Source organism: Hemitrygon akajei, chromosome 16 (genome assembly GCF_048418815.1).
Source record: "Hemitrygon akajei chromosome 16, sHemAka1.3, whole genome shotgun sequence".
In the NCBI taxonomy this organism is placed as follows: Eukaryota; Metazoa; Chordata; class Chondrichthyes; order Myliobatiformes; family Dasyatidae; genus Hemitrygon; species Hemitrygon akajei.
The window spans coordinates 35,428,383-35,452,722 of record NC_133139.1 but is presented as its reverse complement, the minus strand read 5'-3'; the positions used below and the strand labels follow the sequence as shown (position 1 = coordinate 35,452,722).

General features: G+C 42.6%; 1 protein-coding gene across 1 annotated transcript in view; it reads left to right on the top strand.

Annotated features, from left to right (window-relative positions):
* The window catches only part of LOC140740362 (uncharacterized), a 95,089-nt gene extending 91,877 nt beyond the window's left edge, over window positions 1-3,212 (top strand). The window contains exon 3 of the mRNA XM_073069508.1: window positions 2,946-3,212. The gene's annotated coding sequence lies outside the window, so the exon portion shown is untranslated. The remainder of the gene's footprint in view (window positions 1-2,945) is intronic.
* The last annotated feature ends 21,128 nt before the right edge of the window (window positions 3,213-24,340 follow it).

Below are 24,340 nucleotides of genomic sequence, written 5' to 3'. Positions count from 1 at the left end.
CAATTCCACTTTTTCAACCTTTACTTCGGTTCGTCCCCATAGTAACCCAGACAGGTGGTCTCTCAAAACCAAAACAATCCTTCTTCTCTACATTGTCATCTTGAACAACAGCCCCTTTCTCACGATTGTCCATAAAATTCACATCACCAGTTTTCATCTCATCACTAACTTTTAGAACACCGTCTAACACAAGTGACTGAGAATCCTCAATTTCCACTGGTGCCAGGGTTAACCCCTTACTCACTGAACCAAGTCCATCTGACACTAAAGGACTGCATTCCTTTTTAACCAAGTCAGACACCTCAGACCTTTCCTGAGACTCAACACAGGGTTCAGTACCCTGTGAATCCACAGGTACTGGACATCTGCCTCTTCTAGGCTTTCAATACCAGTCCCAGTTTCAAATTCCAAGTTCCCCTGATCCTCCCAGCTACTCTCTGGGCAACTCCCATCCGGAGTAAACTCAACCTTGCGGGTTAAAACAACCTCGTCTGCTAACCCAGCAGACTCCCTCAAGGTAGCGGCATCATTTTCATCTCAGAATGCCCTTACATCATCAGGAACACACTGCTTAAATGCTTCAACTACAAACAGCTCTTTCAAGCTTTATAAATCATCAGTGTCCAACACTGGACCTTCTAGCTGCCACATCTGTTTCTCGAATTGTCTCTGTTTTTCCCTTTTCTCTCTCTGTTTCTGTGTTTCTTCTCTCTGTCTTTCTGCTTCCTCTCTATGTCTTTTTGCTTCTTCAGCCTCTAACTTAATTCGCTCTATCCTCATCTCTTCTAGACGTATCTGGACCTCTAGCGGAAACGTTTCTACCTCCTCCTCACTAAAATGCTTTGTAGAAATATAGTGCTCCACTATTATCATTTGGAGTTCCACCTTCATCATACTCTTCTGTGCCTTAAGTTTTAATGCGCTATCAACTTCCCACAACTCATCCTTTTTAGCTTTCCTTAAGGCCGCAGGGTCTGGTCTTAACATAAAATCCGCAACATCCATTTCTGCTGTTTTCCTTCTTAGTTTTCCACACAACCAAATCAAATAAGGGAATATACCCCAATCAATTCAACAGCCCCCCAATTTGACATACAAATCGCGGTCGATCCCCCAATTTGTCATGTACCTCGTGACCAGGTTATCAAACAAGCAGTAATGGAATAATACATTGGAGTCTGGTATTACTGTAACTAAAAGTGTTTATCAGTAAACTAAGTAATACAGTACTATAAAATGCAAATATGTATAAAACAGGTTAGCAATGATATATACAGAAGTGTGGAAATAGGAATCAAAACCAAGCTCTATCGAAGTCTAGGGGTAAATGAATAGTCTTATGATGGTGCAGAGTTCAGTTCAGTTCAGTATAGTTTAAGTTGAGGTAGTTGCTGTTGTACCATTGGAGAGAGAGCGAGAGAGAGAGAGAGAGAGAGAGAGAGAGAGAGAGAGAGAGAGAGAGAGAGAGCGAGAGGTGATGCAGTTGCAGGCAAACCTTCTGTGGTCTTCTTGTCCTGTTGTGGTCACTGACTGTGACCCCTCTGTACCAGGCCAGACCGTTCTTCAGTGGTGAGCCTGTCACCCAGGCGGGGGTGGACACACACACAAGCCCCCACCGGTCTGCCTTCACACCCTGTGAGCCTCTGATCGATTCCCCTGAATTCCCCACCTTCCTGTGGGTGCACAGGAAACCTAGTATCTAGCAACGGTGGTTTGCTATTGCCTTCTGTTGTGCGAACTGAAGAAATCGCCATTTCTCTTCCCAAATGTTCATCTGCCTGTACTATAGCCGTTGTCATTTGAGGTCCTAGCTCATCCACCTTCTCCATCATAAGTTCAGTTACTGAACCTGCTGGATCTGCCACTGGCCTTCGCTCGTATCCTGAGCAGGAACCCTTGCAAGTGCTACCATTCCAGGTCAGAGCGGCCCTGGGAGCAGTGAATGACTAAGGGGTAACTCCACTTTCCCCAAAGCTCTGAAAGTCCCCAATCAGAGCCACATCACCGGTTGCAGTTTAGAGTCATACCCAGATATATATATATGTGTATCTTAAATAGTTAAGTTAAAATAATTAGTGCAAAATCAGAAATAAAAAAGCATTGAGATACTGTTCAAGGGTTCAGTGTCCATTTAGAAAATGGACGGCAGAGGGGAAAAAGCTGTTCCTGTGGTGTCAACTCCTAAAAGTGGTATCATGTTTTATGTGTAACAATATTTACCTTGGGCTTCAGTTACTTTCTAATAAAGGGACAATACTTCTTTTCCCAAATCCATTATCAATTTACGTGTTCAACAATATATTTTGCTCCTTCAGTGCATTTAATTAGTACTCAAATGAACTTCAGTATTAAATAAGTGCACTCTTTCCATGAAAAGCAGAGAATCACACTGGTCAATCAAATTGTAAAGGATAGTTTATGTTCAGCTTATTTAATGCTTGAAATGAAATGAAGAATGTATGTTTTCAAGAAGTTCTTCAAAATATGATTAAATTAGGTACTATTCAAAATAAAACCACAGGGATTCCAGTAAAAATGACTTAAAATTAGTTTCACACCTGGATTTGCCAGGTTGCAACCTACAGCCAAAGATTCCAGAAGACTTCATAAGGGACAAAGCCTCCAATTTACCTTGATAAGTTATTAAGGAAGGAAGGAATGGAGACCTGGCATACCTCTCAAAGCAGTCTGTTTCTTGGGCCGCCCAGAGTCCAAGCAGCCATATGAGCCATAGAATATCTGTAATCAACTTCTTCCAGACAATGTTGTATTTATTTCTTTTTATTCCTGGATTAGTCGTTGTCACAAAACAAATTTCACGACATATGTCAGTGGTGATAAGCCTAAGGCTTAGGAGGATGATAGCACTTAACGCCAACCCCTTTGCTTGCATCTTCAGAAACAGCTCTATTTCTATCTTTAATATCTCTTTTTTTCCCTTTCAGAGTTACACACTGGCTTCAGTTCTTTGCAGAAATGGAACTTGCTTGGGGTCTCACAACTGGCTGCTATTCGATATGCCAAGGATACAGCCTCAAAGACGAGAGTGCCTTCAGGGTTCTGGGATTTTGTGTCTCTGGAGGCGGGTAGACTTGAGGTCGGTGCTGCTGCAGAAAACTGGTGTGTCATGGGAGATGGAAGGTCGAAAGCAGTGAGCTGGCTGCTGGCTGTTTGCCCAGAGACTCAAGTTCTTTGGACACAGAGCTCGAAGAAGCGACACAACTGGCTTTTAACACCATAACTCGGTGAATTGTTTTGTTAGTCTCCCCTTTCGCTGTGAAACATGGACACCTCTTTTTTCCTTATTAGGCAGAGGTAGAGCCTGTGGTATGTCGAATACTGGGCGAATGAGTAGTCTTTGGGGTCCTGAAGGTCTGTGTCTTTATTGATGCTTTGCTGCACACTTGATTGCTCGGTGTGGGGATACCATTGCTTTTCTGCTGTTGGGGGTGGTGGTTTGTTGCTTTGCTGCTGCTTGTGCATGGGGTGGGAGCTGGGGGGGCTTTGGGGTTCTAACATTTAACCGTCATTCGTTCTCTGGGGCACTGCTCTGTTTTTGTGGATGTTTGTGAATAAAAAGAATTTCAGGATGTATATTGTATACATTTCTCTGGCATTAAATGTACCTGTTGAACCTATTGATAATCTGAAATCAGATTCTCTAAATTTGAACATTTTGAAATATATTCAAATTAGTGTAAATGTGAACATTTTGCTTTTAGCAAATTACCAAATGATTCTACTTAAAACGATGTCTGAGAGGATACCTCTAAATTAGAAGACCCATGTTAAGCAGGAAATAACTTCAATAATCTTGCTTTTATTTGTACAGTTAAAATATCTTGACATATCTGCTCTCCATTTTTAGGCAATGTACTATGTAAATGTAAGTTTTGCTAAGTGAACATAAACTACCTTGTAAGTTCTGTCATATTTAAATTGTCCTGTCCTTTAGATTTTGGTGAGTCATCCCAATTTGGAATTACAGAATTTCATCTGACTGCAATTCCCTGACTGTTAACTTCCATGGCTGTATAATGTCCCAGTTGCTAGGTGTATAGCTTCTGCTTGGGGATTTTTTTCTTAGTGAGGTATAATTGATATTAGTTGATTCTAGTTGGAGATCTTGTTCAACAGATCTGATCAATAGAGTACATTGTTTTGAAACTTGACAGGAACACTTATAATCTTAGAATAGCATAATATGGAAGAAACCCATTCATACCTTTGGATTCAGGTCTTCTCTGTTTCATGGACAACAATTTCAGTATTGATATGACATAGGAGCAGGAAAAAGCACTATGGTCTTTACAAGATTACAAGTCTAATCTTTTAGCACTAAAGCTTTCTTGCCTGTTTCCCAATAGTTCAAAAATCACTCTATTTCAGTTGTGAATATATTCAATGACTCCACTTCCACAGCTCAAGAATTCTAATGATTCACAACCCACTGAGGGAGGAAAATCCAGCTTATCTCTGCCTTAAATAAATGGCCTGTTATTCCAAAACTATGCCTATTTCTTGATCTTTTTGATCTATTGTAATGTATTCTAACGGACAGAATGTATAAGTATTTGGATAGACAGTGCCTGATTAGGGATAGTCAACCAATCTTACAGTTTTTCAAAGAGGTTACTAAGAAGGTTGATGAAGGAAAGGTGGTGAACAGTCCCTATTACAATATCCCTTTGCCTTTGACAATATCCCGTGTGGAAGCTGGCACAGGAAGTTAAGTTCCTTGGTATTCAGGTTGAAGTAGTCAATAGGATTCAACAGTGGGAGAAGTCAGAGAGTGGTAGTACTGTATATAGTTGCCAACCTGACTTAAAGTCTTAAAAGAATTACATTTGCTTTAAAAAAAAGAATACATTTTGGCATTGCATTGAACTATTCTGCATCTGTGACTGGATTGATGATTTTATCTAAATAATTCATGAACAAATAAATTGAAGGAAAATAGGATGGCTTGCTCAGAAATCTAAACATCCTTTTCTGGGATTTTGACTAGTAACTCCTATATGGTGTAATCAGAGTTTTGTAAAGTAGAGATTGCTGCATAGAACATAGATGACCAAGGTGATTTTGGCCAGTGTCATTTGGGAGCTTGAGGTCTATAATTAGTGATAATTTTTGTCAATGTTCAAACAACAAAGACAAGATTTTCTTTTGTTTTAACTACTTTGCTTGCAACATTCACATCTAGTGCCTAAGGTTCCATTTTCTTATCCACCATTCCACCGTCCCACCTTTGTGTACATGCCCATAACAGGCAAAGTGAACATCCCAACTAAATGCCTACATAGCCCTAATGAAAATAACTCAGAAATTTCACAGCTGAGTTTTACTCCTAAATCATACTATTTAAATGAAATCTCTGAGCTGATACTCTGCAGTTGCTCTGAAATTATTAATCTGACTTGACAATGTCTCAGCAATTGTTTTTGTATAGCCTTATTTGGAAAATAGCAGACAATATTTCCAGATACCCTAGCTACAATCAACAAGCAACATCAGATCTAAACTACCTATTAACAATTGTTGTATTGTTGCTTATAGGACCCATTGGTGTTCATATCAGAACTACAAATCACCACAGTGCAAAGGTGACTGTATTTCCAGCAACCCTTGTCCATAACATTATCACAAGAACCAAGAAGATTAACAGATGGGTAGTATTAATAGATAATACCTTGATAAATTTATGAAAATATGCTTCACTTTTTTAACAGCTGATCTGCCAGTTTTTCAGTTATTGTAGAGAACTTAAAGAAGTTCACTTTTCTTCCTAAATATATTTTATTCCCCAATTTCCCCCTTCTTATTCTTTTAAAAATATTGGGTCCTCATGAGCTATAGCATGCCTCTCCCCTCAAATAAATCAACCTAGCAGCTAATCTTAATATATGGCCATAAATATTGAGTTTGGCAGACTATTTAATTAAAGGGCCATTACTGTTTAGTCTCATTATGGTCTTCTCTGATGTGTACACATACAGTTCAAGTAGAAATTGTTAGATCAAGTCTAGAATTGGGAACCCATTCTGTATTTTTAATCTTCTGTCCACCTTTGTGGTGCTGACATCAAGTTATCATGATTGAGACCGGCTAACTCTGCATAAGAAAAATAATAATCCAGAGACTGTGCTCCTCCATGCAACCCAGTGCAAGGTGGCTCGGTAATTCTTAAAGCTGCAGAATTTGTTTCAATGAGAAGTGCTGTTGATTTATGTTATATCCCATCTGAATGCATAACAAATGCTCATGAGCCTGAAATAGAAGAAAAACAGATGTGCTAGCATTTTCCAAATTAACTGAACAAGATCCAATTGTAAGTCTCTAAAAGCAAAACTTGTTCTTTTTATGTGTGCAGTGACTTCATGCAGTGGACTGCCAAAACTTACAAGTAGCAGCACCTTGCTACTTCACCAATGCATTAGGTATGTATAAAATGCTATTCCTGTTTGATCAGAAGATTTGTAATGGTATATTTAAGCTGGAATTTACATCAGATGTGAACATTTGCTTTTATATATTTTTTTCATAATGTTAGACTATTTATTTCAACTTTATACATTCCAGCTTTGTTTTCATCCATAATTTTTTCTCCTCTGCTGAAGACACTGACCTTTTACTAAGGTTCCTCACATGCTTAACAACCCATTACAAATTCAGCATCAACCAATTCTGCCAATCATCCATCCATGATTTGACTTACCCTCCTGGAAACACTTGCTGTTAACAGCACAACACAGATTAAAAAAACATAATGTGCTTCCAATTGCCAAATGAACCCGTTGGTCTCTGTTATGTTTGTAACTTCAAAACATTAAACTAAATCAAAGGAAGGCAGGAGAGTCTAAAAATACAGGTGTAACTTTAAGTTTACTTTAAGTTAGCCGTGCACATATAAGGTGCTAATGTGATGACGTAGGTAATTAATGTACTTCTACATATAACCTGTAATTCATGATTTAAATGAACAAGAATGCTTAATTAAACAATACATAATCGAGATTATTCAAATATTATTGAAATATTAATGCAAAACTCTCCTCCCTACTTAGCTATATACTCCAACTCAATATAGAATGCATCGCAACTATATTCACAGTATGATATATAATGCAACTACTATATATAGACATCCACAGCATAGTAAATTTTAAATTGTCCCATTCAAGCTTTAAGATTTAATCGCTATGGAGGATTTCTTATTCTTGTAGGATAATGTCTTTCCTGACAAGAGGGATCACGCTGCTTATCAGGTGAGACTTGTCAATGTAAAACAATCTCAGGTTCTAGAGTCTCCTCCGTCCAGTTGTAGGAGTTGACTCTGAAACTGCAGAAAGTGGTTTTGATAGCAGTAGCCATATTTCTTCTTCCTTTTCTAAAAAGAAGACCGCCATATCCAGCGGTCAGTGGAGTGAGAGGCAGCAGAGTGACAGGGCTTTGACTCAAAGGGCTTAGACGGTAACGGGATGAGGCAAGGTAGGTTTACCTGTGTTATTTGTGGAAAGGAGGTAGTATGTGTGTAAGGCCAGTTTTCTGTGCTCTGTGTCAGATGTGGGAGGTCCTGGAGTCTGCCAGCCTCCCGGACGGCCATATCTGCACCAGGTGTGTTGAGCTGCAGCTCCTAAGGGCTCCATGCTCCCGAGTTAGGGAACTGGAGATGCAGCTTGATGACCTTCACCTGGTCAGGGAGTGCGAGGAGGTAATAGAGAGGAGTGAAAGGTAGGTGGCCACACCAGGGCCATGGGAGACAGGCAAGTGGGTCACAGTCAGGAAGGGGAAGGGGAAGAGTCAGGTACTAGAGAGTGCCCCTGTGGCTGTACCCCTTGACAATAAGTACTCCTGTTTGACAATAAGAGTCTGGCCCTGTGACTCAGAAAGGTAGGGAAAGGAAGAGGAAGGCAGTTGTGGTGAACTACATATATCTGTCTGGACAGGCCCCCCCCCCCCCGCTGACTGCTCCTGTGGCTCCTCCCACAGACCCCTGTATAAAGGCGATTGGAGGCACTGCTCCTCCCTCAGTCTCCAGGATGTTCTGTGATGGTCTCTTGCTGCTGATAGTGCTCTCTCTTCCAGCTAATAAAAGCCTATCTCTCGCCTCATGTCTCCGAGAGTTATTGATGGTGCATCAATTTTATTAGCTGGAAGTTTAAAACATGGAGAGTATTTTACGTCTGGAAAAATTGGACATTGATCCCCAAGCTCCAGAAGCAGCTATTGCCTTTGAACTCTGGCTTGCATGCTTCCAATCATACCTGGAAGAGATTCCCGTGACTGAGCCTGCTATCATGCACAAAATCCTCCTCTCCAAGGTCAGTCCGAGGGTATACTCCCTCATCAGAGACCTACCGACCTACCAAGGGGCACTGGACGCCCTCAAAAGACAGTACCTGCGGCCGGTGAACACCGTCTACGCAAGACATCGCTTAGCGACGCAACGGCAGTGGGCAGGAGAGTCGAGCGCTGAGTTTGTCCGAGCCCTACAGACACTTGTGCGGGCCTGCGACTGCAGGGGACTGATGGCAGAACAGCATGCAGAGCTCCTGGTACGAGACGCCTTCGTTATGGGGATCAGGTCAGTGTACGTGCGCCAGTGGCTGCTGGAAAATGCCGATCTTACCTTACGCTCGGCGATCGAGCTGGCCGATACGCTGGAGGCTGCTCTGCACAACGCTGACGCTGCCCAGCCGTGCAATCTCCTGCTGGCCCCGTGGATGCCGCAGACCCCGCCACCCGGCCAATCGACCTCTGCTGCTGCCACTCGCGAGTCCATGAACTCCCCACAACCCTCCAGCGAATCGACCACAGCTGCTGCCAGTCACAAGTCCATGCAGTGTTACTTCTGCAGACTCAAAAAGCACCCCCGAAAACGCTGCCCGGCCCGAGAAGCTACCTGCTCCAGCTGCGGAAAGAAGGGCCATTTCGCCAATGTCTGTAAGTCTAAACCACGAGCAGGGTCGAGCAGCGCCGCGTGCGAGGCATGGGGGTCGCCATCTTGGTTGCCGCCATCTTGCCTGCCCGCCTCGTGCGAGGCATGAGGGCGGCCATCTTTGTCGGCGCCACCTCGACCCGCCTCCAACCCACGGGTGCTTACTGGGCAGCAAGATGGCGATTCAACTCTTGCCTCCGTAACCCTCAACCAAAGCGCCCCACACCAGCTTGCAAGGTCAATGATGGACATCCTGGTGGAGGGGCGCAGGACTAGCTGCCTGTTTGACACAGTTTTATTCACCCGGACACGGTGCAACACTGCAGACTCGTGACACAGTCGGTAAGCCAGAGAGTCACCATGGCTTCTGGGTCGCATTCCGCAGACATCCGGGTGGGTTGTGTAGCGACATTGGTGGTGCAGGGCACAGAATATCGGAACTTTGTGCTACTAGTCATGCCTCAACTGTGTGCGCCTGTGCTATTGGGGCTGGACTTGCAGAGCCACCTAAAAAGTGTGACAATAGCGTATGACGGGCCCCTCCCACCACTCACTGTCAGGAATCCTCAGTTTTGTGGGACTTCGTCATATACCCCACTACTGACCACACACACATAACAACCTGCACATCCCACCCAGCACCATGCCGACAGCTGCGCTACTGACACCACTTGCAGCCTCTCCACCCTCAAGATCCCTCCCCCACCGCTGTTCACCAACCTGACCCCCGACTGTAAACCTGTGGCAACTAAAAGCACGAGGTACAGCGCGGGGGACAGGGCCTTCATTCAGTCGGAGGCGCAGCAGCTGCTCAGGGAGGGGATCATTGAGCCAAGCACAAGTCCTTGGAGGGCCCAGGTGGTTGTTGTTAGGACCGGGCAGAAAAATAGGATGGTCGTGGACTAATAGCCAGACCATCAATAGGTTCACGCAGCTTGATGCGTACCCCCTACCCCGCAACACGGATATGGTCAATCAGATAGCTCAGTACAAGGTGTACTCGACCATAGATCTGAAATCCGCTTACCACCAGCTCCCCATCCGCCCGGAGGACTGCCCCTACACCGCCTTTGAGGCGGGCGGCAGGCTCTATCACTTCCTGTGCGTCCCCTTCGGTGTCACGAATGGTGTCTCTGTCTACTAGAGGGAAATGAACCGGATGGTGGACCAGTGCCAACTGAAGGCCACGTTCCCATATCTGGATAACATCACCATCTGTGGTTACGACTGGCAGGATCACAACACCAACCTCCAACGATTTTTCCAAGTGGCCACAGCTCTGAACCTTACCTATAACAGGGACAAGTGTGTGTTCGGTACCACCCGACTTGCTATCCTTGGGTATGTCGTGGAGAACGGGGTCATTGGCCCTGATCCCGACCGTATGCGCCCCCTGTTAGAACTCCCTCTTCCCACCACCCTCAGAGCCCTCAGATGGTGCCTGGGCTTCTTTTCCTATTACGCCCAATGGGTCCCTCATTACGCAGACAAGGCCCGCCCCCTGGTCAAGTCCACCGCATTTCCCCTCTCAGCCGAGGCCCACGCGGCCTTCAGCCGCATTAAAGGGGACTTTGCCAAAGCAACGATGCATGCGGTGGACGAGACCATTCCCTTCCAAGTAGAGAGTGACACCTCTGACTTCGCGCTGGCTGCTACCCTCAATCAGGCAGGCAGGCCAGTAGCATTCTTCTCTCGAACCCTTCAAGGCCCTGAAATTTGGCACTCCACGGTGGAGAAAGAAGCCCAGGCCATAGTGGAAGCTATTAGGCACTGGAGGCACTATCTCGCCAGCAAAAGGTTCACCTTGCTGACCGACCAGCGCTCAGTTGCGTTCATGTTTAGCAACCAACAGCGGGGCAAAATCAAAAATGATAAAAGTTTTGCGGTGGTGAATAGAACTCTCCACCTACAACTATTATATCCTGTACCGGCCTGGAAGGCTCAATGAGCCCCCTGATGCCCTATCCTGGGGAGCGTGTGCCAGCGCGCTGCTCGACCAGCTATACACCCTCCATGCAGATCTTTGCCACCCGGGGGTCACCCGATTTTACCATTTCGTGAAAGCCCGGAACCTGCCTTTCTCCCTTGAGGACATCAGGACGATGACCAGGGACTGCCAAGTCTGCGCTGGGTGCAAATCGCACTTCTACCGTCCTGAAAAGGCGCAACTTATCAAGGCCACCCGCCCCTTTGAGCAACTGAGTGTTGACTTTAAGGGCCCCCTTCCCTCCACCAACCGCAATGTCTACTTTCTCAACATTATCGACGAGTACTCGCAGTTCCCCTTTGCCATCCCCTGCCCCGATACCACTGCCACGTCCATCATAAAAGCCCTGCGCCAGCTCTTCACTCTGTTCGGATATCCCTGCTATATCCACAGTGATAGAGGGTCCTCGTTTATGAGTGATGAGCTGTGCCAGTACCTGCTGGCTAGGGGCATTGCTACTAGTAGGACTGCGAGCTATAATCCCCGGGGAAATGGACAGGTGGAGAGGGAGAATGCCACCATGTGGAAGGCCACACTTTTAGTCCTTAAGTCAAAGGGGTTGCCGGTCTCTCGCTGGCAGGAGGTCCTCCCCGAGGCACTCCACTCCATCCGCTCCCTGTTATGTACGTCCACCAATGCCACCCCTCATGAGCGCCTCTTTTCTTTTCCCAGGAAGTCTGCCACTGGGACCACCCTACCGGCTTGGTTGACATCCCCAGGGCCAGTGCTGCTCCGGAAACATGCGAGGAGCAATAAATACTCCCCGCTGGTCGAGAGGGTTCACCTTCTACATGCGAACCCCCAGTATGCCTACATGGTCTTACCTGATGGGTGGGAGGAGACGGTCTCCGTCCACGACCTAGCACCCGCAGGAGCAGCAGACCACTACCCTGAACACTCCACGGTAACTACGAACCCTGTACCCGAGGTGACACCACGCACACCGAGCCCTACACAGACTCCTCACGACACTCCTATACCGGGCGTCTCGTACGCACATGAGGGATCACTGACACCTAATGGGCTGACACCTCAAGTCAGGCCGGAACCAGCACAACCACCGTCTCCGGTGCAATCACCACCGGCACCGGTGCAATCACCGCCGGTGCTACGTAGATCACAGCGACAGATTCAACCACCTGATAGACTTCATCTGTAAATATACTTGTAAGAAACTTCGCCCCATGGGGACTCTCTTTTAAAACAAAGGGGGGGTGAATGTGGTGAACTACATATACCTGTCTGGACACGCCCCCCCCCCCCCCCCGCTGACTGCTCCTGTGGCTCCTCCCACAGACCCCGGTATAAAAGCGATTGGAGGCACTGCTCCTCCCTCAGTCTCCAGGATGTTGTGTGATGGTTTCTTGCTGCTGATAGTGCTCTCTCTTCCAGCTAATAAAAGCCTATCTCTTGCCTCACGTCTCCGAGAGTTATTGATGGTGCATCAGTAGTAGTGATAGGGAACTCTTTAGTTAGGGGGTCAGACAGGCAATTCTGTGGACGCAGGAAAGAAAGTCGGATGATAGTTTGCCTCCCAGGTGCCAGGGTCTAGGATGTTTCAGATCGTGTCCAAGATATCCTGCAGTGGGAGGGAGAACAGCCAGAGGTCGTGGTACATATTGGTACCAATGACATAGGTAGGAAATGGGAACAGGTCCTGAAAAAAGACTGCAAGGAGTTAGGAAGGAAGTTGAGAAGCTGAACCGCAAAGGTAGTAATCTCAGGATTACTGCCTGTGCCACACGACAGTGAGAATCGGAATAGAATGAGGTGGAGGATAAATGTGTGGCTGAGGGATTGGTGCAGGGGGCAGGGATTCAGATTTCTGGATCATTGGGACCTCTTTTGGGGCAGGTATGACCTGTACAAAAAGGACGGGTTGCACTTGAATCCCAGGGGAACTAATATGCTGGCAGGGAGATTTGCTAAGGCTACTGGGGAGAGTTTAAACTAGAATTGTTAGTGGGTGGGAACCAACCTGAAGAGACTGGGGAAGAGGCAGCTGGCTCACAAATAGAGAAAGCTAGGAGACAGTGTGTGAGGGAGGATAGGCAGGTGATAAAGACAGGACGCGCTCTGACCGAAGGTTTGAGATGTGTCTATTTTAACGCAAGGAGTGTTGTGAACAAAGCGGATGAGCTTAGAGCGTGGATCAGTACTTGCAGATATTACGTGGTTGCCATTACAGAGACTTGGATGGCTCAGGGACAGGAATGGTTACTTCAAGTGCCAGATTTTAGATGTTTCAGAAAGGACAGGGAGGGAGGCAAAAGGGTGGGGGTGCGGCACTGTTGATCAGAGATAGTGTCACGGCTGCAGAAAAGGTGGACGCCATGGAGGGATTGTCTACGGAGTCTCTGTGGGTGGAGATTAGGAACAGGAAGGGAGTCAATAACTTTACTGGGTGTTTTTTATAGGCCACCCAATAGTAACAGGGATATTTAGGAGCAGATAGGGAAACAGATCCTGGAAAGGTGTAATAATAACAGAGTTGTCATGATGGGAGATTTTAATTTCCCAAATATTGATTGGCATCTCCCTAGAGCAAGGGGTTTCGATGGGGTGGAGTTTGTCAGGTGTGTTCAGGAAGGTTTTTTGACACAATATGTAGATAAGCCTACACGAGGAGAGACTGTACTTGATTTGGTATTGGGAAATGAACCTGGTCAGATATCAGATCTCTCACTGGGACAGCATTTTGGAGATAGTGATCATAATTCTATCTCCTTTACTATAGCATTGGAGAGAGACAGGAACAGACAAGTTAGAAAAGTGTTTAATTGGAGTAAGGGGAATTATGAGGCTATCAGCCAAGAAATTAGAAGCTTAAATTGGGAACAGATATTCTCATGGAAAAGTACGGAAGAAATGTGGCAAATGTTCAGGGGATATTTGTGTGGAGTTCTGCATAGATATGAGACAGGGAAGTTATGGTAGGGTACAGGAACCATGGTACACAAAGGCTGTAATAAATCTAGTCAAGAAGAAAAAAGCTTAAAAAAGGTTCAGAGAGCTAGGTAATGTTAGAGATCTAGAAGATTATAAGGCTAACAGGAAGGAGCTTAAGAAGGAAATTAGGAGAGCCAGAAGGGGCCATGAGAAGGCCTTGGCGGGCAGGATTAAGGAGAACCCCAAGGCATTCTACAAGTATGTGAAAAGCAAGAGGATAAGATGTGAAAGAATAAGACCTATCAAGTGTGACAGTGGGAAAGTATGTATGGAAACGGGGGAAGTAGCAGAGGTACTTAATGAATACTTTGCTTCAGTACTCACTATGGAAAAGGATCTTGGTGATAGTAGTGACTTGCAGTAGACTAAAAAGCTTGAGCATGTAGATATTAAGAAAGGGGATGTGCTGGAGCTTTTGGAAAGCATCAAGTTGGATAAGTCACCGGGACTGGATGAGATGTACCCCAGGCTACTATGAGAGGCAAAGGAGGAGATTGCTGAGCCTCTGGTGATGATCTTTGCATCATCAATGGGGACAGGACAGGTTCCAGAGGATTAGAGGGTTGTGGATGTTGTTCTTTTATTCAAGAAAGGGAGTAGAGATAGCCCAGGAAATTATAGACCAGTGAATCTTACCTCAGTGGTTGGTAAGTTGATGGAGAAAATCCTGAGAGGCAGGATTTATGAACATTTGGAGAGATATAATATGATTAGGAATAGTCAGCATGGCTTTGTCAAGGGCAGGTCGTGCCTTTCAAGCCTGATTGAAATTTTTGAGGATGTGACTAAATACATTGATGAAGGAAGAGCAGTAGATGTAGTGTATATGGATTCCAGCAAGGCATTTGATAAGGTACCCCATTCAAGGCTTATTAAGAAAGTAAGGAGGCATGGGATCCAAGGGGACATTGCTTTGTGGATCCAGAACTGGCTTGCCCACAGAAGGCAAAGAGTGGTTGTAGACGGGTCATATTCTGCATGGAGGTTGGTCACCAGTGGAGTGCCTCAGGGATCTGTTCTGGGACATTTACTCTTTGTGCTTTTTATAAATGACCTGGATGAGGAAGTGGAGGGATGGGTTAGTAAGTTTGATGATGACACAAAGGTTGGAGGTGTTGTGGATAGTGTGGAGGGCTGTCAGAGGTTACAGCGGGACATTGATAGGATGCAAAACTGGGCTGAGAAGTGGCAGATGGAGTTCAACCCAGAAGTGGTTCATTTTGGTAGGTCAAATATGATGGCAGAATATAGTATTAATGGTAAGACTCCTGGCAGTGTGGAGGATCGGAGGGATCTTGTGGTTCAAGTTCATAGGACACTCAAAGCTGCTGCACAGGTTGACTCTATAGTTATGAAGGCATATGGTGTATTGGCCTTCCTCAATCGTGGAATTGAATTTAGGAGCCGAGAGGTAATGTTGCAGTTATATAGGACCCTGGTCAGACCCCACTTGGAGTACTGTACTCAGTTGTGGTCGCCTCACTACAGGACAGATGTGGAAGATGTGAAAGGATGCAGAGGAGATTTACAAGGATGTTGCCTGGATTGGGGACCATGTCTTAAGAGAATAGGTTGAGTGAACTCGGCCTTTTCTTCTTGGAGTGACGGAGGATGAAAGGTGACCTGTTAGAGGTGTATAAGATTATGAGAGGCATTGATTGTGTGGATAGTCAGAAGCTTTTTCCCAGGGCTGAAATGGTTGCCACAAGAAGACACAGGCTTAAGGTGCTGGGGAGTAAGTACAGAGGAGATGTCAGGGGTAAATTCTTTACTCAGTGAGTGGTGAGTGCATGGAATGGGCTGCCGGCAATGGTGGTGGAGGCGGATACGGCAGGGTCTTTTAAGAGACTTTTGGATAGGTACACGGAGCTTAGAAAAATAGAGGGCTAAGGGTAAGCCTAATAATTTCTAAGGTAGGGACATGTTTGGCACAACTTTGTAGGCTGAAGGGTTTGTATTGTGCTGTAGGTTTTCTATGTTTCTGTGTTTCTATGTTTTCCTTCTTGTAGTTTGGGCATCTTGATCTTGGGAAGGAGCATTTAGTTCACTGGAGTATTCTCTTATTAATCCTTCTATTGCTCCCTTTATGATTCAATATCTCCTTTTGGTTTCCTCATTCACAGCGTCATCTGACAAATCCCCTGTCATCCAGCTCATCTCTGGTCTTTGCATCTTCTTTTTGTCTCACACTTGAATTTCATGCAATAACCTTCATGCACTCAGAGTAGATCCTAGTTCTTTATACTCACAAAAGCCAACAGCTTGCAACTTCCCTGAAGGTCATTGAACTCTTCCAGCTTAAAACCAAAGTACATTTTGCAAGTAACTGCCTAATTAACATATCAGAAGCTTTCTCAGATACATTGCCTACAAAAACTGTTCTAGTTGGACCAATGCTTTTGTCACTTTTATGATTCCTCTAAGCAACATGGTCCTTCATGGGTCCAATATGTTTTCCAAGCAGAGGCACAAACACCAACACCTGCTTGTCCTCTGTTTAGGCAGTGGTTCATGCTGTTCGGTTCAGACAGTTGTGGCATCATTCAGTACATTTTTAAAGTCACTTTTAGTTGGCTTTATTACAAGGAATGTGGCCTGCAAATTGTGAATGAATCTCCAATCAAGTTGTAGTTCACATCCCCACAATGGTGGTGCTCCTGTTTTTACCACAAGGAGGACCAGCATTGTGAGGATATGAACCTACAAGCTCATTGTGGCTTGTTGGTTGTTGTAGTTCACAGTTACCAATGTTATTGCCATGGGAGTTATGTTTTCTCCAGAATAAATTCTTAGCTGGAAATCTGCAGGCTTCAGTTTGGTATCTTTGAAAAGCTGTTCAAACTCATTTTGTGGAATGGCTGAAGCAGCAGAGCCAGTGTCCAATTCTATTTTAATTAATTTGCTATTTTTTCTGGTGTAAGCCATATTGCTTGTCTATTATTAATTTTACATTTTAAATCTCAAGGCTGCACAGTCCTGTATCATTCTCATCATTATCAGATTTTTCATCAACAACATGCAAATTAGTACTCTTTTGAAATCGCATTTTGACCTTTGAGTATTTTCTCTTCCTTATGTAGACACTTAATTTTTGTCTGCCAAATATGCTCTTTGTATGTGTCCTACTTTGTTGCATTTTCTGCACATTTCGCCTTTAAATCTGATTTGTTTGGTGTATGTAAGCCCTGTCACAACAATAACACAATTTCAAGCAAGAGAAAATCTGCAGATGCTGGAAACCCAAGCAACAAATTGCAGGAGGAACTCAGCAGGCAGCATCTATGGAAAAGAGTATTGTCGACGTTTTGGGCCAAATCCCTTCGTCAGGACAACCACACACAACTCGTTCAACCATGTCGGTTTCTGTTTAGAGGCTGCATTTTATTCATGCTCACTTTCATTCCTGACTGCAACACATTTGCAACTCTGTGGTTTCCACTGAAAACAACGATTTCCACTGCTCTTTTAAATGAAAGCTGTGCTTCAGTTAGGAGCCATTTTTGAATACTTCTTTTTAAGATTCCAGAAACTAAATGATCTCCGAGTGTATCATTAAGACCATTATCAAACTGACAATGGCCAGACAATCTCTTCAATTGAGCTGCTGGAATGGGCTCCCCTTTCTTTTGATTCTGCATATGAAACCTGAAGTGTTCTGCAATCAACAATGGCTTCGGTTCTAAGTGTTCCTGCTTCACTTTGACAATAGCAGCAAACCTTATTCTGATGGTTTGATTGGAGCAGTCAAACTTTGAAGCAAACTGTATGCCTTTAAACCCAACAAACTCAGCAGAATTGGCACTTGCTTCTCATTGGCTATTTCATTCGCTTCATAATACTGTTCCAATTGTTCAGTATAAGTGAGCTAATTACCTATTGTATAACCAAATTCATCTATCTCTCTAATGTAGCCAGCCATTTCTGCTTTTTTAATGATTATTATCACACAGCCCTCACTCTTTATAAACCCGTGAATTCTTCTGTTTTCTGATTTTTTTTAAAAATCTGGATTGTTTCTTTCCTTTCGAGAAATATTTGCTGCACTGCTTTTTGCATAAACCTCGACTGCCTCCATGTGCTGGGCTGTCTACTCGCTGTTGCATGCTCTTTTTTTAAGTTCGGACGTCTCGCTGTGTTGCAAAATGTTGGTAGCCATCGCCAGTTCGTTTTAAAAATACCTTGTCACCAATGTTATGTTTTATTACTTCAAAACATTAAGTTAATTCCAAGGAAGGCAGGGGAGTCCAAAAATACGGGTGTAACTTCAAGTTTACTTCAAGCATTTATCATTTGGTAGAGTATGGCATTTATCATTTGGTAATGATGTAGGCAATTAATGTATGTATTTTTACATATAAACCATAATTAATTATTTACATGAACAAGTATGCTTAATCAAATTTTATATATATATACAAGATTACTCTAACATTACTGAAATATTAAATACACAACATTCTTACCTTTCCAAAGATATACCTTTTATTCTACCCAGCCCTCTTCCACCTTCTCTACTACTAAAAACTAACTTGTTTTTTCTTTTCCCAGTTCTGATAAAGTCTGATAATACCTGAAACATTACTTGTTTTTTACCTTCCATCAATCCTGCCTGATCTCCTGAGTGTTTCCAACATTTTCCAAATTCAGATTTCCAGCTACAGCAGTTTTAATGAACAGTCATTCCAAAGGGTTATTGTTTATTTATTCCCTCACATATCAGGCTGATCCATTGTTTGGTAATAAAAGATCATGATGCATAGTTACCTATTCTTATTCTTCCCTGAAGAGTTAATATTCCACACAATAAGTTGTGAAATTTAAGTCAATATGACTTATTTGGGGGAGTTTAGGACCAGAGGGTACAATTTCAGAATAGAAGAATGTCCCTTTGGAAAAAGATGAGGAGGAATTCTTTTAGCCAGACGGTAGTGAATCTGTGGAATTCATTGCCACAGATGGCTGTAGAGGCCTAGTCATTGGGTATATTTAAAATGGAGGTTGATAGGTTTTTGATTAGTAAGGGCATCAAAGATTACAAGGAGAAGGAAGGACAATGTGGTTCAGAGGGATTATAAATCAGCCATGATGGAATGGTGGAGCATTCTTGATGGGCTGAATGTCCTAATTCTGTTCCAATGTTTTATAGTCTTACTTGTGAGCTAAAAAATGATTATAAAAACTGTGATAGTGTCATAAAAGTTCTGAACATCCTTCAGCAAAGCTAACCTGTCACCCTTAGAGTCTAAGCAACAAATGACTCCAATCTCACTTCAACATCATAAAGCAATTAGTAAAAGAAAAGGTTGTTCTGGTCTAAATGAAAGGTTTGTAATTTGATGTTCATTACAGACAAAATGAAAAGATATTTGATTTGAATCAGGGTTTTGCTCTTTAGGACTATTTGATAGACTTAAGAATGTAGGCTGAAGGGAATTTTGCCAACTGAGTAATTTCAGTATTTGGATCCTTGGCGTGAATAAGAGTAGGAGGTTTTATGCTGGGCCTCCATTTCAACACAACAAGGAAGAGGAATTTGTAGCCAAACATAATTTGGACATGGGAAAATAGAGGAAAGTTCAAAGGAGCAGTGATGATAATGAAATACTCAGCAGGTCAGAATATGTCTGAGGAGAACAAATTTCATTGTTGACCTCTTATCCAGAATGGGCAATGTTAAAGATCAACAGTAATCGAAAAGGAATTTAATAAGGGAAATGTGGGGGACAGTAAAACAAACACACACAGATAGGAATACACTAGAAAAAGGGAAGTATTGTAAGATTAATCAGAGGAATTTATAAGACAGAATGTTCAAAAAGCTGATTGAGATAAGACAGATAGAAATGAAAACAGGAAAGACTAGCAAAGTCAAATAAGTTCCAGGAGTTCAGGACTCCAGGGAAGAATAATGCAGGTCAATATCACAGTGATGGCAAACTTTCCAGAATACTGTCACTAAAATGTTCCCAATGCATCACTTCTTCCATTATTGGACCATCGCCTACAAGCATATTCACCTGTCATCTTTACATTTCTTTCTAAAGAGAAAAGTGAAGGCTAAAATGAACTTTTTAAGTAATTGAAGCCTATCAGGGCAAGGATAAGCAGCTTAAAGGGGATCTGAGGAAATACTTTTAAACCAGGGAATGGTTGATAAGTAACATCTAGTTGAGCACTTGAATTGCAAAGGCAGAAAAGGCTAGAACTAAGTGCCAATAAATACGATTAATATAGATAGTCGACATGGACGTTGTGGGTCAAGGGGCCTGTTTCTTAAATTAAGCTACAAAAATGGTTCTTGAAAATCAATCACCCCTTCCAGATGCTGCAGAAGGGAGGAAATTGCTGAGTTTCTGACCATAATTTTTAACTTCTCCCTGGTAATAGGAATCATGCCAGGCAAGTGGAGACTTGCTAATGAGGAAGGAATAAACAAAGTACTTGTGGATCAGTTAGTTTAACCTAGCTGGTGGGCACATTATTATATTTCATTGAGGGATAGTATAAATCTCTATTTAGAGAAGCAAAGAATAATCAAGCATAGTGAACATCGATTTCCCAAAAGGCAAACAAAAACATTTTCAGGACAATCAAGGAGGGTAGTGTGTTTGATGTAGTCTATGTGGATTTTAGCACGACTTTTGACAGGATCCCATATGGCAGGCTGGTTGGAAAAGTAAAAGCCAGTGGAACCCAAGGGAGAATATCAAATTGAATCCAAGATTGTCTGAGTGTCTGGAAGCAAAGGATAATGATAATCAGCTGTTCTAGTGACTGGAACCAGTGTAGCTCCTTAGGGGTCATTGCTTGGTTCTATGTTTTTTTTGTAATATATATTAAACACTAAATCCTAAATGCAACTTTCACGATAAAGAAATTTGTAGGCGATTAGAAAATATGTACATATAATTTGACAGTGAAAGTGAGAAAGAAAGTTTTAGACAGCAGGAAGATTTAGATGCTCTGGTCAGTTAGCCAACAAATTCAGTCCAGAAAAGTGTGATGTAATGCACTTCAGGAGGTCTAATAAGGCAAAACAGTGATTGAGACAACACTGAAAGGTGTGAAGGGACACTGAGACCTTGGACTGTTATGTCCACAGATCCTTAAAGGTAGATTGATAAAATAGTTAAATATCAGAAAACCTTTATTAGTTAAGACAATACAAGAGTAGGGAAGTTCTGCTACAGCTGGTATACAACACAGATTAAGAAACTATTGCAGTTTATATCATGAAATTATAGAAAAGATCTGTTTGCACTAGAGATGATGTAGAGATTAATAAGGATGTTATTGCAACTTGGAAATTTTAGCTATGGAGATAGGATAGACAGAGTTTGTTTTCTTTGAAATGGAGGAGGAGGCACAAGGGAGACAATTGACAAGTTTGTAAAGAGAACAAAGGAAGGCACAGGGCACCAAATTAAGGTCATTGATAGTAAGATTACGAGAGCAAGAGAGACAGAGAAAAAAAAATCAAAGGATACGAGTCTGGAACTCACAGTCTAAAAACGCAGTTGAGCCAGAAACTCTCATCCCATTTAAAAGTAGTCGAAAGGCCACTAGCCATGCGCTGGTTAGTGGGGAGCTTGTTTTCAAACAAACACTGTGCCAAATGGTCTCTTTCTGTGCCCCAAATACCTATGAATGTGGCAAGTGTTTCTCAATGCAGTGTCTAGGCCTACCTACTTAACATGCTTCATCAGTGATCCTCTCTTTATCATGATCTCTTTAATAATCCAAATAATAAGATAGTCCATGCTCACTTCCTGTAAATCTTGAATAACATTTAGACCTGGGCTGAGGTGCACATCTGACATTTCTGCAGCAAGTGTAAGGCATTGATTGTCTCCAAAAGGAAAAAGTTTTACAGTTTAACTACCATTCCATGATATTTAGTGCTATTACCATCAAGTTTATTTACTAGCATACAAGTTCACTTAAAATCTCTAACAGACCAAGCTGATAAAATGTCAAGGCTGCAAGAACAGGTCAGTGTTCATGCACAACAGGTCAAATGTCATGACAAGTGACTTACCTCCCAAGCCCCCAAAGTCTTTCTCTGTCCAAGAATATATATTCTTCACCATGATAGATTAAAGCAGTTTCAAAGCAATAAAAACAAGATCAATGCTAGCCAAAAAAAACCTTGCACTCCACCTTAAACATTCACTCCTTTTCAGTGGCTATAGTAGTGGGCCTGAACAGAACTCCATGGCCTCTTAAACCCAAACCTGCAACCTCCACCACTTAACAAATGCTGTAGGTACATGAGAAATTCACTACCCTCAAGTCCTACTCCAAGTAGCTCACCAAACTGATTTTAAATTTTATTACTAACCCTTTGTCACCAGGTTCAATTCTTATTTCCACAGGACAGTAATGCAGGATCCTAACCAAGATAGCAGCAATTCAAGACTGTGGTTTATCTCCATATTCTCAGACATATTCAGTGACTTCCAGATCCCATGGATCATTAAAAGAGTTATCTATCATTGGTGAAAAATAACAGAAATACTAAAGACAAGGAAAATCTATTTTTTTCCAAAATGATTTTATTCAACATAATATTTATACAAACACTCCTTTCACAAAAATACATACTATAAATATGAGAAAGGAAGTGGGTTACAATAGTAATAAATGAAAATTAAATCCTATGGAAACTATTAGATCCCGCAGAGTATTTTTTTAAAAATCCTTCAAGTCTCCTTTTAAGTTGCCTGCAAGAAAAGTCGTCACATTTAGGTGTTGAACATGAATGCAAAAGCTTAGAGAAAAAGTGGGAATTCTTGCTTAAATCATTCTTCAAACAATGAAAACATAGGCCTGGAAGCACCAGCACAGCACCAAGGAAAACAGCTGAATATTGACAAATATCAGGACTGGTCACATCCCTCCCATGCACTGGAGGTAAATGCCATTCCTCCTGGAAGAACCAGCTTTTAATGATGCTCAAACCGAATGTTATTCAAAGCATTAGACATATTTTACCTTCAATCATAAGATGATACCTATAGAACTGAAGTAGACTGATCCTGACAGGAATCCCAGTTATTACACTTCTCACCAACTTCCTCCATCAAAATTAAATGACAAAGAAATCTTGAAAACAATGTGGTAACATTCTGTTAGATCAGAAAATGAGTGACAAGCTGATGACTGACATCTGATAAAGGAGGTGGCACCCAAAACCTTTTCCACACACGGATGTAGCTTCTAATCAACACCTACAGCAAGAGGAACATCTACTCTTCCAAAGGTGTTCCTCAATTAAATTTGTGATTTCCAAAATTCTCAAGTAAAACTTCACTCTGTATTGCTCAGAAAGTCAAATTCAGGATCACTCTCATTCTCAGGATGCAGACTGCCATCCACATACGACACTTTGTTGCTTACTTCTGCATTGTCAAGACACTTCTGCACTCACATTGAGGGACATTTGTCTATGTTGCATTCACTTAAAAGTATAGACAGGCAAAAAGGGGTCACATGTCTTTATAAACACCTTCCCCTGGCAACTAAGCATGTAAGGAAGGTACCTCCTGCATGTACTGTTCTTCAGGAGCTTGTGCAACTTCATTTGCTCTCCTACAATAACTACCACCCCTGCTATCACACAATTATGTAATCATTCCTAGCCAACAGTCCTCAGCAGCAAAGTTGCTGGATTATTGTGTTGTGAGCCGTTAAGGGCCATTTCTGAAGATCAGAACTGTCAGAGAAACTACAAGTGCAGGAAATTTGATCCCTAATACCTCCTGATCCTTAAACATATTTGTTTATTTTTTGGAAGTCCACTAGCAGTGTTTTCAAATTAATGTTTCATGGGTGCTTTTAAACAGCATTAGGAAGATTTTATTTCTATTATTTATTTATTTCTCAGGATCAGGCCACCATTAGAGAAGCCAGCAATTATTCTCCAAAATACCCAAGATCCAACATTGTCAACTGACTTTAAAGGAATTGTTTCTCTGGATCATTTCAGTGAGCCTTTAAGAATCAGTCTAACTGGGTCTGGAGTAATTTATGAGGTGGGAGATGCAGATTTTCTCCCTTTAGACACAAATCAAATAGATTGCTATTTTAACAATCCAATGGCTTTGTGGTCATGGCCGTAATGACAACTCCTAGACTGAAAATTAATTCCACAGCTGCAAAGGTATGATTTGAACCTAAATCTCTGGATTGTTGAATCTAGGCCCTTTCTAGTCTGGTAATTTAACCATATGCCTTCACCATTTTAGTGTCCAAAAATTGGTAAAAATGAATTTCTGGGCCATAATGTCCATAAATCAGGGTATCTGGTTATTGAGAAACAAGCTCTTTATCACTTAGATCCAAATTCAACCGAGGCCAGGTAAGGGAATGAAAGTCTTCAGGCTGGACCATTATAGTCTTCTGTGAAATAGCTCAACCCAGATCCTAAAGGTAGCACAGAACTGGCATCAACTTGGCAGATACAC